The sequence below is a fragment of the Oxyura jamaicensis genome, chromosome 1 (genome assembly GCF_011077185.1).
Source record: "Oxyura jamaicensis isolate SHBP4307 breed ruddy duck chromosome 1, BPBGC_Ojam_1.0, whole genome shotgun sequence".
In the NCBI taxonomy this organism is placed as follows: Eukaryota; Metazoa; Chordata; class Aves; order Anseriformes; family Anatidae; genus Oxyura; species Oxyura jamaicensis.
Window position 1 is genome coordinate 20,837,831 of NC_048893.1, and position 14,905 is coordinate 20,852,735.

Genomic DNA, 14,905 nt, shown 5'->3' on the forward strand with positions numbered 1-14,905 from the left:
GGGAACTGATTTGCTTGAAAATTTTATTGATTTTTTGTTTGATGTTTTGTGGTTTTTTTTATTGCCTTTTGTTGGTTTCAGCTGAGATTTCAGGGGGAATTCAGTTGTCATTATTGCAATGTCAGCAAAATTTGCCGTTTAAAGGCATTAGTTAGCTTTCTGGACTTACTTTTAAAGGGCTTTGTCACTGGCTCAGATACCTGAAATCTTGGGCAAGTTTGGCTTAGTGCAAAGGTTTCTCTTTTCCAAAGAGGCTACTCTTTTACACTGTGAATTTAAGTGCACTCTGGTAAATTCTTCTTCCAACCCTGTGCAAGTTTGTTATTAGCTCAGGTTGAATTTTGCTCTTTTAAATCTTCCTCAAGGCATGAGTTAAGGGAAAACAGGGAGAACAGCTGGGCTGTGCTTATCCATCTGTTAATAAACAGTTTGTTCTTGTTGCTGCCACAGTAAATAGGTGATGTTTTGAATGTAAACATTGATTCTGTCTTGCCTTTGACCTAGAGAAGCTGATGATGAATGTCTGACAAATTAGAATCTCTAATAACTCTTCCCTGCAACATTTCCTTACTGAAAAGGATAAACCTGAAGGTGTTTTCATGTAGTCCATGGAAGAATGGAGTAGTTGAAAGAGGAAATTCCTTTAAGAAGTGGGCAACAATAAGTAATACTTGCTGGTGCAGTATGCTAGAAGTAACCTAGTCTGCTAGAAATAATCTATTTTTATAGCAATTTGACTGATGAAATGACTGTCATCAGGGATTATCTTTTCTCCAAATTTGGGTGCTACTGAAACCAAACCATTTAATGGAAAATCTAACAAAAAGTCAGTGCTGGGTAAGTAGGACTGAGGGATGAGAAAGGTATATGCTGGCAATTCGAAAGACACTTCAAGCATCCTAGTGACAAATTTGGAGAACCAATGCTGTCTTTTGTTCCAAAGGAATTAATTGGAGGGGAAAAAAAGATGCTCCAAGATAATCATAACTGTGCTGATATTGTTCTTAGTTTATATCTTTCCATTTGGGACACAGAAGAACAGTGTTTTCAAGGAGCTCTGCCCAAGCTTTTGGTTTAATAAAATATAGACCTTGTTGCTCTCTACAACTACCTGAGAGGAAGGTGTGAGGAGCTGGAGGTTGGCCTCTTCTCACAGGTAACTAGTGATAGGACTAGAGGGAATGGCCTCAGGTTGTGCCAGGGAAGGTTCAGGTTGGAAATGGGAGGACACTTCTTCTCAGAAGGAGCAGTCAGGCATTGGGATGGGTTGCCCAGGGAGGTGGTGGAGTCACCGTCCCTGGGGGTGTTCAAGGAAAGGTTGGACATGGTGCTTAGGGGCATGGTTTAATGGGTGACATTGGTGGTAGGGTGATGGTTGGACCAGGTGATCTTGGAGACCTTTTCTGACCCTAATGATTCTATGATTTCTAATAGATATGTTCACCAGCTGTGACTATACTCTTAATATTTCTGCTAAAGTTCAACTGGAAGAAACTTCAGACCAACTTCATTGGTCTGCTGCCCATGTTGAGGTAGGGGATGGAGAGCCATGCGGCAGCAAAGGCACAAGGGACATTGACGGGTTAGAAGTCACAAAAGAGCCTAGGAATGGTTGTGCAGGAATTAAGCCTTCTTCCCCTAAAAAGATGGCAGGATCGCTAGCCCAGCTGAAGTGCATCTACACAACTGCACACAGTATGGGCAAGCAACAGAAAGAGCTGGAAGTATTGTGCAGCAGGAGGGCTATGACACAGTTATAATCACTGAAACATGGTGGGATGGCTTGCACAACTGGAGTGCTGCAATGGATGGCTACAAACTCTTCAGAAGGGACAGGAAGGAGAGGTGGGAGGGTAGCCCAGTATTTTAGGGAGTATTTGGATTGTCAGGAGCTGAACAATGGTGATGACAGCTGAGTGTGTATGGGTAAGAATCAATGGCAAGGCCAACAAGGTGTGTGTCATGGTGGGAGTCACAGGCCACCTAATCAGGCCAAAGAAGCAGATCATACACTCTACAAGCAGCTGGGGGAATTGCTAGCCCTTGTTCTAATGGGGAACTTCAACTTACCAGACGTATGCTACGTAGTATAGAGGAAATGGTGTAGGAGGTTTCTGGAGTTTGTGGAAGATAACTTCCTGACACAGCTGGTGAGAGAGCTGGCTGGGGATGGCACCCCACTGAATCTTTTGCTTCTTAACAGAGAAAGACTTGTGGGTGATGTGAAGATTGGAGGCTGTCTTGGGTATAGCCATCATGAATTAATAGTGTTTTTGATTATTGAAAAAGTAAGAAGAGAGGTTAGAAGAACTCCTGTCCTGGACTTCCTGAGGGCAGCCTTTGCCTGTTTAGGAGATTGGTTGGAGGAGTGCCAGAAGAAGACGAGCCTGACTGAAGTGCCCGCTGGTTGAGGGAAAGGCTGTGGATGTGGTCTACCTAGACTTCAGGAAGGCTTTTGACACTGTTTCCTACAGCATTCTCCTGAAGAAGCCGGCTGCTCAAGGCTTGGATGGGTTAAAAACTGGCTGGTTGGCTGGGCCCAAAGAGTTGTGGGGAAACTTCCTGTCCCTGTTTGCCCCTCTGATTGTTATCCCTTAGTGATAATTCAGGCTGCAGCGATGAAATTGCTGAGAGAAGCCTGAAAGCTATCAAAGGGGGCTTCAAGGGATTGGGATGGTTAGTGGATGGAGTGGGTGTGCAGGTGATGTTTTCCTCTATCCCTTCAGTGGCAAGAAGGGATACTGAGCAGACCTGGAAAGCCCAGCTGATCAATACATGGCTGAGAGACTGGTGCCATTGCAGGATTTTTTTTAATTTTTATTTCTTGATCAGGACCTGGCCTGATCCTCTCCCTCTACTCTGCCCTGGTCAGGCCTCACCTGGAGTACTGTGTCCAGTTCTGGGCTCCCTGGTACAAAAAAGACAGGGATCTCCTGGAAAGAGTGCAGCGGAGGGCCACAAAGATGATACGGGGCCTGGAGCATCTTCCCTATGAGGACAGGCTGAGAGACCTGGGTCTTTTCAGCCTGGAGAAGAGAAGACTGAGAGGGGATCTTATCAATGTGTACAAATATTTAAGGGGTGGGAGACAGAAGGATGTAGCTAACCTTTTCTCAGTGGTTTGTGGGGATAGGACAAGGGGCAATGGCCGCAAGATAGAACACAGGAAGTTCCGTACCGACATGTGAAAGAACTTCTTCACAGTGAGAGTGACAGAGCATTGGAACAGGCTGCCTAGAGAGGTTGTGGAGTCTCCTTCTCTGGAAATATTCAAGGCCCGTCTGGACGCCTACCTGGGCAGCCTGCTCTGAGGAACCTGCTTTGCAGGGGGGTTGGACCCGATGATCTTTCAAGGTCCCTTCCAACCCCTACAGTTCTGTGCTTCTGTGATGGCTGTAGAGGGGTCCCACCTGTCTCAAAGGGGGAAACAGGTTCTAGCCCAGGAGCTGACAGGGCTTGTTGAGAGAGCTTTAAACTAGGTATGAAGGGGGACGGGGATGAAGGGAGGCTCCACAGAGATGAGCCTGGGGGAGCAGTCCCAGGGTTGAGGGTGAGGGCAATGTCACAACTGAAGTGCATCTATGCTGATGCATACAGCATGGGCAACAAGCAGGAGGAGCTGGAAGCCATTGTGAATCAGGAAAACTATGACTGAGCTGCCATCACTGAAATGTGGTGGTGAGACCACTCCCATGACTGGAGTGCTGCAATGGATGGCTGCAAGCTCTTCAGAAGGGACAGGCAACTGAGGAGGGGCAGTGGCATGGCTCTGTATTAGTGTTTCCATGCTGTTGAGATTGAGGTAGGGAATGATAGAGCCCCTGTGGATAAGGATCAGGGGGTCAGCCCACAAAGCAGACATCATGGGGGGATCTGTTACAGATTGCCAAACCAGGATGAAGAGATGGATGAGGCATTCTACAAGCAGCTGGCAGAAGCTGCTCAATCTCCAGTGCTTGTCCTCATGGGGGACTTTAACTTCCCTGACATACGCTGGAAGTACAATACACCCCTGAGGAAGCTGTCTAGGAGGTTCCTGGAGTGTGTGGAAGACAGCTTCCTGAATCAGCTGGTTATTGAGCCTACTGGGGGGGTGCCCCATTAGACCAGTCAGCTTCACCTCCATTCCTGGAAAGGTGATGGAACAACTTACCCTTGGTGCTGTCTATAGGCATATCAAGGATAAGAGGGTCATTGGGGCAGTCAGCATGGTTTCACCAAGGGGAAGTCATGCTTGACCAAACTGATACCATTTTTTGAGGATATAACCAGGTGAATAGATGATAGTAAAGCAGTGGGTGTGGTCTGTCTTGATTTCAGTAAAGTCTTTGACATAGTCTCTCAGAGCATCCTCACAGCTAAACTGAGTAAGTGTAGTCTGGACTATTGGGTAGTGAGGTGGACTGTGAACTGGCTGAAGGGAAGAAGCCAGAGGGTTGTGGTTAATGGGACGGAGTTGAATTGGAGTTCTGTATCTAGTGGAGTCCCTTGAGGGTCAGTACTGGGACCAGTGCTGTTCAATATATTCATCAGTGACTTGGACGAGGGAATGGAGTGTGCTGTCAGCAAGTTTGCAAATTACACTAAACCTGGAGGTGGGGCTGACACGCTGGAAGGCCATGCTGCCATCCAGTGGGACCTCGACAGGCTGGATAATTGGGTGGGGAGAAACTTAATGAAATGTAACAAGGGCAAATGTAGAGTCCTGAATGTGGGCAAAAACAGCCCCAGACACCAGTATAAGTTGGGGACTGGCCTGCTGGAGAACAGTGTAGGGGAAAGGGACCTGGGGGTCCTGGTGGACAGTGGGATGATCATGAGCCAGCACTGTGCCATTGTGGCCTATAAGGCTGATGGCATCCTGGGGTGTATCAGAAGGGCTGTGGTTAGTAGGTTGAGAGAGATTCTCCTCCCCCTCTGCTCTGCCCTGGTGAGACTGCATCTGGAATATTGTGTCCAGTTCTGTGCCCCTCAGTTCAAGAAGGACAGGGAACTGCTTGAGAGAGTCCAGTGCAGAGAGACAGATGATTAAGGGAGTGGAGCATCTTCCTTATGAGGAAAGGCTGAGGGAGCTGTTTCTCTTTAGATTGGAGGAAACTGAGGGGTGACCTCATTAATGTTTATAAATATGTAAAAGGTGAGTGTCAGGAGGATGGAGCCAGACACTTCTCAGTGACATCCGATGATAAGGGGCAATGTGTGCAAGCTGAAACATAGGGAGTTCCCTTTAAATATGAGAAGAAACTTCTTCACAGTGAGAGTGACAGAACGCTGGAACAGGCTACCCAGAGAGGTGGTGGAGTCTCCTTTTCTAGAGACATTCAAAACCTGCCTGGATACTTTCCTGTGTGCTCTGATCTAGGTGCCCAGTAATAGGACCTGAGGGAATGGAGTCAAGCTGTGACAGAGGAGGTTCAGGTTGGATATCAGTAAAAGGTTCTTCACTAAGAGGGTGGTCGCACACTGGAACAGGCTCCCCAGGGATGTGGTCACTGCACCCAGCCTGTTGGAGTTTAAGAAGCGTTTGGACTGTGCTCTTATTAGTTATACGGTCTGAATTTTTGGGTGATCCCGTGTGGTGCCAGGAGTTGGACTCTATGATCCTTATGGGTCCCTTCTAGCTTGGTATATTCTGTGATTCTAGGTGTTCCTTCTCTGGTGGGTGGATTGGACTAGATCTGTCAAGGTCGCTTTGAATCCCTAGCATTCTGTGATTCTGTGAGTGAGGTTCAACATGGCTAAGTGCCTGCACTTTGGCCACAACAACCCCATGTGATGCTACCGACTTGGGAGTCCTAAATACTGCGTATGAACAGGAGGGGGAATGCCTGGTTACATGTGTTGATAGTGATAGGATAAGGGGGAATGGTTTTAAACTAAGACGGGAGATTTACGTTAGATGTTAGGAGAAAGTTTTTCACTCAGAGGGTGCTGAGGCACTGGCACAGATTGCCCAGAGAGGCTGTGGATGCCCAGTCCCTTGAGGCATTCAAGGCCAGGCTGGATGTGGCTCTGGGCAGTCTGCTCTAGTGGTTGGCAACCCTGCCCAGAGCAGGGGGGTGAAACTAAGTGATCTTTAAGGTCCTTTCCAACCCAGGCCATTCTATGATTCTATGGTTTAATGGGTGACAATGGTGGTAGGGTGATGGTTGGACCAGATGATCTTGGAGGTCTTTTCCAACCTTAATGATTCTCTGATTCTATAACTGTGCTGGCATTCAAATGCTTGGTTTCTCAGTGCATGTGGTAATATTGATGCTTTGTATGAATAAAAGTGATGACCAGAATACAAATGGAGCACTTGTACTCTTCATGGGCTTGACAATAGTTTCATCCTCACAATAGACAGCTTCTTCTGTTCTTGTTTCTGGAACGATGTGTCAGTGGGAGACTGTTAGTGATAATTAAACCAAATTTAATCTAGGTAAGAACTTTATCTTTCTGATCAGCTCTTTAGAGAGAAGGAAATAGAGCCTATAACATTTGGGAGCCTAAATACTTGAATTATAAATTGCCTTTTTTTTTTTTTTTTACAACTTGTATGTGAAATAGTAATTATTTCTTATTAAACAAATATTATGCTTGTGTAAAAAGACTTGTACTCGAAATGAATTTGTGACTCTTCAGCGCCAACAATGTTCTGTGGAAACACTTTGGTTGGGCTTGGTCCTGTGGCTATACGCGTCCCGCCATTTTAACGAGGACCTCGCGCGGATCGGCTGCAGCGAGGGCTACTGCCAGGGAGACGAACGGAGCCAACCCCTTAAACCCCCCCAATAACGCGGTTCAGAGCCGCAGCCTCGGTGCCCCCGTGCAGGGAGGAGCTGTGCTTGTGCTGCCGCGGACGCTGACGTGCTGAGGGCGGATCCGGGGGTGACAGCAGCCCGCCCACCCCCTGGTGCTGCAACCCTAGTCCCTAGGGAGCGCCGCCAACAGGGCGCGCCTCCAGGACCGCCTCGGCCGTTAGCGCAGGCAGTTCCCGTGGGGCAGGGACGGGCGCGAGGAAGATCCTCTCCTCCTTTTCTCTTGCTCTCCTCGGGGAGCTCTGCCTCTTATAACCTAGATTTCACCGTGCACCCGTTGCAGTGGCTAGTCTGAGGCGGTGACCCAAACTGAGGAGACAGGGCTTCTCTGGGCTCCCACTCAGGTGGATCCCTTGAGGGGTGAAGTGTCAGTCCAGGCTGGAGACTGCAGGGAGCTCTGGCATCTGGAGCCCCCTCTGGGTCCTCAGGGAAGAGAGGGCTGTCATGGGGGCACATGTGCCATGCTCAAGGAACTCCTCGAGCAGGTGGCTGGGCTGCAGAGAGTAATCAGCAGCCTGAGGGGCTCCTGTGAGTCTCTGAGGGTGACAGATAGGAGGTGTCAACCTCCACCTACTGATGCGCAGCGGCCCCCTCCTAAGTCCCTACAAGGGGTAGTAGCTGACCCAGCTGATCACATGCAGGACAGAGGGCTTGACTGCCCACAAGAGGAAAGGGGCTGGACCCTTGTCTCAGCTTGAAGCAGAAAGAGGCATCTGCCCCCGACACCCACGGTGCCACCAACCCCCACGGTGTCCTTGGGTAATAGATTCAAGGCTCTCAGGCAGAAAAAGGAAGAGGTTGAGGGTCTGGACAGTAGTTGGAACACAGGAAGCAACCCTGAGAAGCATGTCATGATTGGGGGGAAGTACCAAGTATAGGGAGTGGGGCCGGATGGGGCGCTGCATCAAAAACAGTGCCACAAAAAAAGGGTGGAGAGTCTTAGTGGTCGGAGACTACTTGCTGGGGGACACTGAGGCTCCCATTTGTCGCCTGGATAACCTCTCCAGAGAGGTGTGCTGTCTTCCTGGAGAGTGGTTAGGAAGGCTCTGCTGCAGCTCATTAAACCAGAAAACTACTATCCTCTTATAGTCATTCAGGCTGGGTCCGGGGAAGTTGTGACAAGAAAAAGAGTAATATTAAAAAGGACTTTACATCCCTGACATCCCTGGGAAGGTTGTTGAAGGGATGGGGGGTGCAGGTAGTGTTCTCCTCTATCCTCCCACTGAGTGACTGGGACCCAGAAAGAAGGAGGAGAATGGGACAAGTGAACGACTGGCTGAGGGGGTGGTGTCTGGGCCAAGGCTTTGAGTATTTTGATCTTGGGCAGCCCTTTGAGAAGCTGGGTGTGTGGGCTGCTGATTGACTCTGTGATAAATGATTGAGTCTCAAATAGGATTCCAATTAAAATTAGCAATTTGTTAGAGGACTAAAGGCAAGCAAACAGCAGTGGGTGCGCTGGGAGTCTCAGCTCCACCAAGACGCACACCCCACAGGTCCCATTCCGGGCTTATATCCCAGCTAGTAATGCATATTCATTAGTGGGCGTGTCCTCCTTCAAGCATACCTTCTTCATGTTCTGGAATCTTCTCGACCCCAGACCCCATGCATGCTCTCCCCCACAGACTTCTGCCTAGCAACAACACTGGTCCAGGCTGTTCCTGTCAGGTGACCAGTGCAGAACAGGAGAACTATATACAGACATTAACCACTGACTATAGGAACCATATACATACACTGATCACCCAACACAGTAACTATATACATACGTTAACCATCTCTATTTCCTTAGTCTCCTGGTTATACAAGGATGTATAAGACAGAAAGTCACATTTTATCGTGTGGCCCTAGCATTGCTCCACATTGACACCAATCAAATGAACACATCTCACAACTCCAGCTCAGCAAGTGGGGCACAAATGTGTTGGGGAACAAGCTCTCTGGGCTGATTAGCAGGGCTTTAAGCTAGGTTTGACGGGGGAAGGGAGGGGAGCTAAAAGTGACAGAGAAGGGCTGGGGGAAGTTGTCACTGCTGTCACTGTTGACAATAATAGGGAAAAACCTCTGAGTTGTCCCATAGGATTGTCTGAGGGCTACTCAGAGAAGGTAATGATCCCGATACCCCATCTGGAATCTTCTTCTTGCATCTCTGCAGGGGTAACTGCGCCTGCTGCTTCCCTAAAATGCCTGTACATCAATGTGTGGAGCATGGGAAATAAACAGGATGAGCTCAAGATCTGTGTTTGGTTGCAGGGCCATGATCTCGTTGCGATCACAGAGACGTGGTGGGACAGCTCGCATGACTGGAACGCTGTCATGGAGGACTATGTCCTCTTTGGGAAAGACAGGCTGGGGAACCGAGGGGGTGGGGTTGCCCTTTATGTGAGGGAGCAATTGGAGTGTAGCCAGCTCCACCTGGGGGAGGGTGAAGGACAATTGGAGAGCTTGTGAGTGAGAATTAAGGGGTGGGCTGGTATGGGGGACATGGACCTTGTCCTTACCAACGGGAATGGGCTTGTTAGGGATGTGAAGGTTGGGGGCAGCTTGGGATGCAGCGACCATGAGATGGTGGAGTTCCAGATGGAAATTGGTGGAAGAAGTAAGGCTAAAAGCAGGATTGCTACCCTGGACTTTCAGAGAGCTAACTTTGACCTCTTCCGGGACCTGCTTGGGGGTATCTCATGGGCTAGATTACTAGAAGGCAAGAGTGCTTGTGAGAGCTAGGCAACATTTAAACAGCACTTCTTCCAATCTCAGGATTGGTGCATTCCGAAGAGTAGGAAATCGGGGAAGGGGACAGGAAACCTGTGTGGATGAGCAAGAAGCTCACTGATAAGATCAAAAGGAAGAGGAAGGTCTATGAAATGTGGAAAAAAAGGCCTGTCCTCTTGGGAGGAGTATAGAGGTGTTGTCAGGGCCTGCAGGGACATGACAAGGAAGGGTAAAGCCCACCTAGAGTGGCGAGGCTTGCAAAAGAGATAAAGGATAATATTTTTTTTTTTTTTTTTTTTTAAGTATGTAAATAGTAAAAGGAAGACTAGGGATAATGTGGGTCCCTTGCTGAACAAAGGGGGTGTCCTGGTAATAGGAGATGCCGAGAAGGCGGAGATACTGAACGCTTTCTTTACTTCAGTTTTTGCTTCAAGGACTCCCCCCTGGGACTCCTTGACCCTGGAGGGAGGAGAAAGGATCTGGGAAATAGAGGGCTCCTCCCTGGTTGACAAGAGAGTGGTTTGGGAGCGTCTGAGTGGGCTCAATGCACACAAATCCATAGGGCCCGATGGGATGCATCCATGTGTGCTAAGGGAGCTGGCAGAGGTGATAGCCGAACTTCTCTCTATCATCTTTGAAAGGTCCTGGAGAACAGGAGAGGTGCCTGAAGACTGCAGGATAGCCAATGTCACTCCGGTCTTCAAGAAGGGCAAGAAGGAGGATCCAGGAAACTACAGGCCAGTCAGTCTCACCAGTGTCCCTGGAAATGTGTAGGAATAGCTTGTTCTGGATGCCATCTCCAAGCAATTGGAAGAGAAGAAGGTTATGAGGAGTAGTCAGCATGGATTCACCAAGGGGAAATCATGCTCGACCAACCTCGTTGCCTTCTATGATGGCATCATCAGCTGTGTAGATGGGGGGAGAGCAGTGGATGTCATCTACCTTGACTTTAGCAAGGCTTTCGACACTGTCTCCCACGACATCCTGCTAGCAAAGCTGAGAAAGTGTGGGATAGAGGAGTGGACAGCGAGGTGGGTTGAGAACTGGCTGACTGGCCGAGCTCAGAGGGTGGTGATCGGTGGAGCAGAGTCTGGCTGGAGGCCTGTGACTAACGGTGTTCCCCAGGGGTCGGTGCTGGGTCTGGTCTTGTTCAACATCTTCATCGATGACCTTGATGAGGGAATAATGGCTGCCCTCAGCAAGTACGCCGATGACACAAAGCTGGGAGGAGTGGCCGACACGCCAGAAGGCTGTGCTGCCATTCAGCGAGACCTGGAAACAGTGCTGGAGAGATGGGCAGGAAAGAGTGCTGGCAAGATGGGCAGGAAGAAACCAAATACAGTTTAACAAGAACAAGTGTAGATTCCTGCATCTGAGAAGGAACAACTGGAAGTATCAGTACAGGCTGGGGGACCACCTGCGAGCTGTTCAGCCTGGAGAAGAAGAGATTCAAGGGGGATCTAATCAATGTGTATAAATACCTGAAGGGAGAGTGCGAAGAGGACAGAGCCAGGCTCTTTCTAGTGGTGTTCAGGAACAGGACAAGTGGCAGTGAGCACAAACTGGAACCCAAGAGGCTCCCTCAGGAAACATTTCTGTGCTGTGTGTGGGTGACTGAGCCATGGCACAGGTTGCCCATAGAGGCTGTGGTCTGCCTTCCTGAAGATCTTCAAAAGCTGCCTGGATGTGGTCTTGGGCATTTGCCCCCATTTAGCACCTCAGTTCTCCCCACACCCCCAAGTCAGCCTTACAACTGCTGGGCTCAGCTGCTCTGTGTCAGAGGGCAGTGGCAGGGTGACATGGGGAAACCAAAGGACACAAGGAGTGCCTGTGTAGTGTCGCAGAGCTGTGCTGTTTTGAGCTATGAAGCACCCAAAGGGCAAAGGTGGGTGGCCAAACCTCCCTGTAGCAGTGACAGAGGGCTGAAGGGGCAGGCATGGTAAATAACCAGTTGTGCAGTTTTTACAGCAACTCTCTAATAATGGGGGAGCAGAAAAACAAGGAGAAAAGTCATACTTGCCCTTCTCCACAGCCAAGGAATGCAAAAATCTGAAGCTCTTCGCTGTTCCTGTTCCTCCCCTGCTGTTGTTTTGGCTGGGCAAGTACAAGTCTGCAGCACTGCAGGTTTCTTGCCAAACCTGCGCATTCAGCAAATAAATCCAGAGGTGAGCTTTAATCACACTTTGTGCAAGCGTAAGCAGAAACATTTTTAGGAGGCTAAGTGGACCTGCAAAGCTTACTTCATGTGCTGTTTTTTTTTATATTATTTTTATTTTTTAATTCTAGAGTGGACTTTAAAAAAACTTAATATTTTAATAATACTTTATAACAATAGATAGTTACACTGATGTTTAAATAGCATTTGCTCCTTTTTATTTTTTTTCTAAAAATTTTCATTAAAAAAAAAGGTAATGCCTTTATCATTTTTTCAGCTGGGGACCATGAAGCCCTGGGAACTGATTTCACTGCGGATGGCAGAGCCGTGCTGACTCCCTGGCCTGGCAGGGGATGCAAAGCCTGCTCAGTCACCAAAGCAGCCTCCCTGTTGTGGTGTGTGAGCTGCAGGCAGAAGCAAAAAGGATTCCTGGCTGATGCCGTGGGCAGTGCTGGGAGCAGCCAGCGCAGCCACTGGCTGCTTCCCTCTGCCTTTCCCTGTCAGCGCCGCAGGCATCGCGTCTGAAATGCTCTTTTTGTGATTTAACAAATTCAGTAGCAAGACTGACATCACGTTTCTGTTTGGAAAACTGGTGTCTCCCCTCTGTCCTCTCCTGCCAATGCTGAAAGAAAAGAGGAGCGCCCTTTCAGCTCTTCTGCAGACCGGGAGGCACCAGATCTCTCCTCAGTGAAAGGAAACGAAGCCAGGGCAGAAGAGGTCAAAGATGGACTGAGCCAGTTCCCCGTCTGCCCAGCCCCACGCGCTCAGGGAAGCAGGCTGGCTGTCCTCCACCATTCCTCCCACAATTAGCAGTTACTGGTTCCAAGGTTCTGAGGCAAAATTCAGCCTTCAGAGGTTTCTGGATGACTTTCAGTCCATGGCACTCAGAGGCTTTACTATGCAGAAAAGCATAGTGCTGCTACAACCACTGCATTGCTCACCTGCCCATCCAATACCACTGAGTGGAAAACACGCCTTAGTAATTCCAGTTTGAGGGGTTTCTTGATGTTTCTGAACTGCTGTTTCTAAACAAGCAATATTTTTCAAATTAAAATTAATAGTACTGGACAGGGTGAGGTTAACTTTCCTCACAGCCCCCCCAGGGCCGTTTGGCCTTTGCGGCTCAGCCAGCCCGGAGGATAACAGGATAACACCCCGGTGTTTTGGCTGTGGCTGGGCCCTGTTTTCCCAGCGTCAAGGCCTTCTCTTTTTCTCACCCTGCTTCCCCAAGGCGGCCCCCCCAGGCTGAGCGGTGGGTGAGGAGGTGGGAGGGGACACAGGTGGCCACAAGGCTCCTTCCATACCTTAGCTCATCCTGCTTAGCAATAAAAAACTAAAAATCAGGGGTGTTGGCCAAGGGAGCCATCACTCAGAGTGGGGCCGGACACCAATCTGCTCGTGGGAGGCAAGGAGCGAGGCTCTGCAGGATTTCCCTGCTCCTGCCCCCTTGTTTTTCTTTCCCTGCTTTCCCTCCCATGTGGTGGTGGGGGCTGAGGGAGCACCTGCGCGGCTGCTTGGCTGGAGGCCGGGCTCAGCCCACGCTCACTTCTGTACTTTCTTTTCTTTCTTTAAGTCTTCTGTCTCTAAGGAAAAAAGGTGCCACTGCCAGGCTGCACCTGAAGGCCTAACTTTGCTGTAAAATCTTTATTTTATTTTATTTTATGTTATTTTATTTTATTTTATTTTATTTTATTTTATTTTATTTTTTATTTTATTTTATTTTATTTTCAGAAGGTGCACCAAAGGGATGAATTTGGACAATATGCTCAGCGTTACAGAGCGGGGGGCGAGGAGCAGGCGTGCGAGGCAAACAGAGTCAAGCAGCAGTGTTGAAGCTGACCCGAAAAAGTCACACAGCAGCTGCAGCTGGAACAGATCGCTCCAGGTCATGTAGTCCAACCCCAGCTCACTAGCTTTGTAAATGTTTGAAAACTGGAAATAGGAAGGTGAAAGAAGCATAAGGGATTAAGGAGAGAAAAAAAAAGGCACTTTTTGGATAAATACACAAGAAACTAACTGTTCTTTGTCAGTTTAGTATCACTAATGGGGAATGGAATAAGCTGGAATGCAGCAACCTGAGGCAGGTTTTATAACACCGTGCTGCGGAATCTTGTGTCAGTACACAGTGGGAAGAGGATGAGCAGTACTTGTGAGCAGCATTTGAGAAGTCTGTTTTTTTTGTTTTTTAGCTCTTGCTAACCTTCCTGTTTTCCTTCACTATACAGGGCTCATTTAGAAATTAGAGACAGGGGCTGCTCTTATGTAATGGCAGCAGGAGCTCAGTTTGGGGCTCTGAATTGCCTTTTCTCTTTTCCCTCTTCCCACGCAATCTTTGCATGCTGTATCAAGGGCCTGCTCTGGCACTTAAGGCAGGTCAGTTGGCTACAGGTAGGCCGTGGGGGCTTTCCTCCTGCAGGTGCACTGGGTTCAGGGGAACACTACGACTTTGTTCCTCTAGCTACGCTGCAGTGCAGAGCTCTGAGGTCCCAAACATCAGCTGCTCCCTGTGGAAGCTGTTCGGCTGCTCTCTAGTGTCAGGACAAGGCATCAGTCAGAACAGAAGAGAAACTTGTGCATACATACACACATAGCTAGCTGCCTTAGCTTAGTTCTGGACCAGCAACTCAGGTAGACAAACATGCAACAAAATACATAAATCTGCAAGCCACCTGCTCTTTCGATCATCTCCTATTCTGGGAGAATGACAGATCAGGTTTGAGACCAGCTAAGGAACCTACCTAAAGCTGCACAAGTCCATGGGACCTGTGGAGAGGCATCCACTGGTCTCCAGGGAAACCTCAGTGCTGCCGTCCAGTACCTAAAGGGACCTATGGGAAAGCAGGAGAGGGACTCTTCATCAGGGAGTGTAGCAACAGGACAAGGAGGGAGGGCTTTAAACTAAAAGGGAGTAGATATCTGAAAGAAGTTCTTCACTCAGAGGGTGGTGAGGCACTGGAACAGGTTGCCCAGAGAAGCTGTGGATGCCCCATCCCTGGAGGTGCTCAAGGCCAGGTTGGATGGGGCTTGGAGCAACCTGGTCTGGTGGGAAATGTCCCTGCTCATGCCGAGGGGTTGGCATTAGATGATCTTTAAGGTACCTCCCAACCCAAACCATTCTCTGACTCTGCAGAGCAGAAGGAAATGAGTAAAATAAAGCACAGGTAGAGAAACAGAATAGAAGATGTGTTACAACCATGTGTTACTTGATCTTTGATCCTGACTTTGGTACCAGAGCAGG